The sequence below is a fragment of the Platichthys flesus genome, chromosome 5 (genome assembly GCF_949316205.1).
Source record: "Platichthys flesus chromosome 5, fPlaFle2.1, whole genome shotgun sequence".
NCBI lineage: Eukaryota > Metazoa > Chordata > Actinopteri > Pleuronectiformes > Pleuronectidae > Platichthys > Platichthys flesus.
The window spans coordinates 2573429-2578721 of NC_084949.1; positions in this window are offsets into that span (position 1 = coordinate 2573429).

Below are 5293 nucleotides of genomic sequence, written 5' to 3' on the forward strand. Positions count from 1 at the left end.
TTAGAGGCCCCGAAGGGCCCTGGTCGAAGTCCTGAGCAGGGAGAATGAGCGAGCCAAAAGTTTACAACCCTTTGTCTACCCATCGGCTCCAGTGTCTGATGCTCAGCCTCTGGGCTCTGGCCCAACAATCTTCTTATTAGTAGATGTCCAGAAGTTCCACCATAGGCTTAGATTGTTAAATTAGTGTACAAAGCAAAAAGAGAGCCAAAGTTGAAGTAAATGTGATGTAGGTCAACATTCTAGAGCAAGGCAGCCTGGGTCCTCACACTGGAGGCAATGTGAAACCATTAATCTTGTTTTTCTTACATCCATAACCAAGTCTAAACTTAACCAAACTTTGGAAATTCCTCAACCTCAGTCATGTATTTATTTGTGTTCACACGAAAACCACGGCCTGGTTCGCCTGGTACAGTCATGTTGGTTGTATCTGAGGGTAGTGACAAGCGACCTGTAAGTTGGACAACTGTGACCATGAACATTTTTGTTCAAATTCAAAACAATCCTCTCATCCAAGGGAGTTTGGACTCAGCTCAACACTGAGTACTAAGACAAAATAATATTTTATAGAGGCCCATAAATAAGCAGACCTTGTCAGTAGGAAGTAATATTATTTTATTATTATTTCAACGCAGACCCCAAATTTAAGCTTCCAAATGAAATTGTTATATTTGTCAAATTCCTCCAGACATCAGATCTGGCAGCAAATTTACAAAGGGCTTAGGGCCACCACCACACATTGACTTTCTGGTCATCTGACTGTGAGCTTTTAAGATGGTGTCTGGTGTCACTTGTCTTGCTGGTCCCCACATCTCTGAAAGCTTCAGGGCAAATTTTCAAGCAAGCATTATTTGGATAAAGTGGCCACATGTTCAATAACATATCACTGTGTAACAAGCCCAAAAGAAAATGCTGCTTATCCAAAAGGAGCCCATTACTTTAACTTGCAGCCTGGAGCTCTGCCAGTTGAGCAGTTCTTTTTGCACATGTTTTCACTTTTTGTTTTTTTCTTTTCATAACATTTTGATGCCTCTGTGCGAGCGACAGCCAGTTGCCAGAGGCATTAATTTTAACAGCTTATGCGTCTCTCTGTACATTTGTACGTCCATCCATTCCACCATTGTGAACATGATATCTCAAGAATACCTTGATGGCAATTCTTCAAACTAGGTACACACTAAAATATGACCTGATTAGAATTTGGTGGCCAAAGGTCTAAGGTCAAGATTCAAGATTCAAGATTCAAGATTTGTCAAATGCACAACAATAACATTAAGCAGTTGCTGGCAGTGAAATGCTTGAGTCTCAGGTTACTCTGACCTTACAAAACATGTTCTCATTTGCAGTCAATCAATTATTTTAGTAACTTAATACACAATAATAAATAATAAAAGCCAAGATCAACCTATCTCTTAATCCCCTTTCTTCAGAACTGGAACTCTTTCCTTTTTGCAAGACAAACTTTAGTATGTCAGGGAATCAGGCTTCAACTGCAAAAACATGGCAAAAAGAAAAGTATTTATAACTGATGCAGCCTGTGGCAGGACAGAAAAAACCTCCTCCTGCACTGACGTCAAAGAGAGAAGAAACATGCTTCAGTTTACAAGCGGGGACTGGTCTGTGCCTGTACACTTCTGAACAACCTCTCCTCGTGGCAGGGCATTCATGTTGTTCCACTCATTTGTACATATAAACAGATGGGGAAATAAATCACTTGAGAGTGACATCATCACTTTCTTAATCTCTGCATAAAGGTCAGATTCCATTTCCTGCTCTTATGTTTGAATGGTTGCTCAACAATACACATTCAAAGATTTCCTATGTAACTACTCTGTAAATCTGTAGACCAGACAACGTTTTTCAGGCCAAGGACCCCCAAACTGTCGGAGAGATTGAGCAGGGACCCCCTACTATATATGTTGTATAAAATTGTTTTTTAAAATTAAACTGGGCAGATATATCAACATAGCTTCCCTGTTATTGTGCATTCAATACTAAGCTATTCAAATACAAAACGGGTGCATATATTCATGTTTTTAATTTAAACATGTGCACGGTACAGGGTGGCCGTGCCACTGCCATTTATAAACATACATCTTGCATACCACACTCTGCTATTAAAGTAAATCACAGATTCATGTTTTTATTTTAAACATACATGTAGAAGAGACAGTGAATCCTCAAGCCATCTATGGCTGCCACACATACTCCCACATCAGTGAGATGTCGGACCCTGATGTGAAGCACACAACTTATCTAACCTTGGATGGATGGAGGTTGTCAGGCAGAGGGTCAAATCAGCCTCTCAATATGTTGGATGCATGTTAATGTGTATGTAGCGCTCCCCTTGGTAGTCATGGTGATAAGGGCAGGGCTTTTGGGTTCTTTATCAACTATTTTTAACCCTGATTAACTCAGTTTTAATGTTAGTTTTGAATCTCTCTTTTTTTGTTTTAAAGTACACACATGAACTGTTTTTAACTTACTTATAAATTCACCTTTAACCTGTTTTTCATAAAGATGTTAACCCCTCAGGTCTCTGTGTATTAAAGGTAAGTAAATGAAATACACCACACACGGTTTTAAGAAAACAAGTTCTCAATTATTTACTTATGCAATGATTAATGCAATATAACAATAAAATAAAAATATAAATGTTCTTTTTGTCGTTAAACCTTCACAATAAATTCCCCTTTTTTAAGGTAAAAACTCTGAATTGTCCCTTTTTTCACAGGAAACACAACAAAGGAATTATACCTCTTTTGCAAGAAATGTAATAACTGAAATAACCCTGTTTCTTCTTTTCAGGTAAACACAGTAAATAAAAATATCCTTTGTTCTGTTTTAGTGAAACACTATCACAAATATTCACAGATATCAATAGACTTTTTAACCCAAAGCTGAGCTGAGACTTTCGCACAGTTTGTGAATATAAGATAAATCCTTAGAGAAGTTGGATTCAATGACAATGTATCACTGTCTCACTCAAGGACGAGTGGATGTGGCTTGATGGGTCCTGGTTTCATCACAGATTTTTGCTCAGATGTCTCAAGACTGCACCAACTAATGTCTTTCACCAGATAGTCCAGTTAAGAAACCACACTGACTGTGCATCCTTTACAAAAACAATCATAGTTTTATCCAAAGAAAAGACACGATCCTGGTCATTTTTTAAATCAAACTTTTCAGCTCAAGATCAGTAAATTCAGCAGTTAGATTGTGATGTGGAAAGAAAATGTAAACATATTTTATGATGCGTCTCTGGCCTGTGAAGTGGATCTATAAATGTATGAAACTATATAAACTTCTAAGTCAGGATGTCCATCCATCAAATAAGACAAGTTAGTTTTTTTATTTCTAGAAAACGTTTATAAGGTTTTGCCAAACCAGGTTTTGAATTTTTTGAAAATTGTATTAGTTATTAAAAGGTGACCTCGTACAACAGCCTAATTCTGTGTGATTTGGTTAAAGAGATTTTTTCAAAGATTAAGTAGTTTTGGGGAATTGTACAGTTTTTATGTTGTGCAGTCCTCTTTGCTCATTCTAACAAAATCATAGCCATCCAGAAAGCAAATGAAAATATGCATCTAAACTAAGTTTGTCTGAAAAGAGGGCTCCCAGACTCAGATTCTGAAAAACCCCTGGTCTGCTCCATTTTGTTTGCAACTTCCACACTGCAAACATGGTCATTGGTTTATTATTTTCATTTTCAGGGAAGGGGAATCCTCATTCTCAGACTAGAGATTGGTCTCATATTGAAAATGAAAGAAAACATCAAAAGTACTGTTGTCATCAATGGAATGTGAGTTCATACAAACAAAAATTGAAACCATGAAATTAAATATTTTGTCCCAACATCAGAAAATACTGTCATCATACTTCCAGAAGACTGACATTAGAAATAAGATTGCTTTTTTTTCTAAAAACTTCAATGTTAAAGTATTTTATAGGCTTGGATTTAGCTAAAGTAAAATGTGATGAGGTCAAGGCCAGTGACATTTACTTTACATTAGTCAAAGAGCTATGCATCGTCAGCACCAGGATAAACCAATCCACATTTAAAACAAGTCAGACCAGCTATTAAATCCAATTAAAATATTATCACAATAATACTGCAATGTTTTGCAACAGTTGCAATAAAAGGACATTTTCAGCTTTTTTCAAATATCTAACTCTATGTCTTTGTTTCTTTGCAGACGGTTAGAGAACTAACAACTGTAAGGAAAACTTGCCTTTGTTTTGTTTGAAGAATGCTATAGTAAAAAGGATGCATCTACAGCCCCCACAAGACAGACAGCGTAATGGAATATTTCCTTCAAGTGCATACTTAACACCACTTGAATTCTTCTTGTACACAAATCCAAACAAATTAAAGTCATTTATCATTCCAGATTCTTTATATCATTTATTTTATTATGAAACAAGCACAGCATGGATTTCTATAAACAATAGATAACGGTTCTTATTTCTAGAACAACCACGGCTCTCCATTCTGAAGCTGGCCTCAAAGTCGCAAGGCAGTTATCTGTGCCTAGCCTGGATGCCAGACGAACTTAGCCCTGCCCACAACATTCGAGGTCGGGAATTTCGGTCTGGAGTCGCTCCGTTGGGGAGAAATTATGCCGGACCGGGCCAATCAGATTGTCAGGGCGGTCTTTATACGATGATGGACAGATGATCAACGATAACGTAATCAACCACGTCATCAAAGTGCCCTTGGGTTGAATTCGTTTTCAACAAAGATGCCTGCCGCTGGAGAGCTGAGTCTGTTTTAGAAGACATCGACAGCGCATTCATTTTGAAAGATAAACAGAGAACGTGGTGGCGACGCCAAAGCACCGCGCTAATCCCTACTGGCCGGCGCTTGGCTGTTCACACCGGACACTGAAGCGACGCTGAACCACCGGGCAGCGCTAATAATATCACCCGTTGATCCAGTAGATTAAAAGCATATACTTACTTGTTGCTCCAACATTAAGCAACAGCGTACCAACATTTGTCTTTCTTGGTTTTGTCTTTATACAACATGTTCCGAGGATCATACTGCACTTCTCCACTTCAATTATTAATTTAATGTCATCCATGTGGAAGAACTTCGCTGTTTGCTCCATTAAATGTCGGGTGTCGGGGGTAAATTACGTATTCTCCACTCAAGCCTATGTGGAGATTACGTATTCCCCCCTCTCTCACTCTTTTTATCTGTATCACTGCTTGTGTGGCTGTAGTGGATGGGCAGAGGGGGACATTTAATAATGTCATTGGTCAAATTAAAACTCCAGGACAACAGAAGGGGACT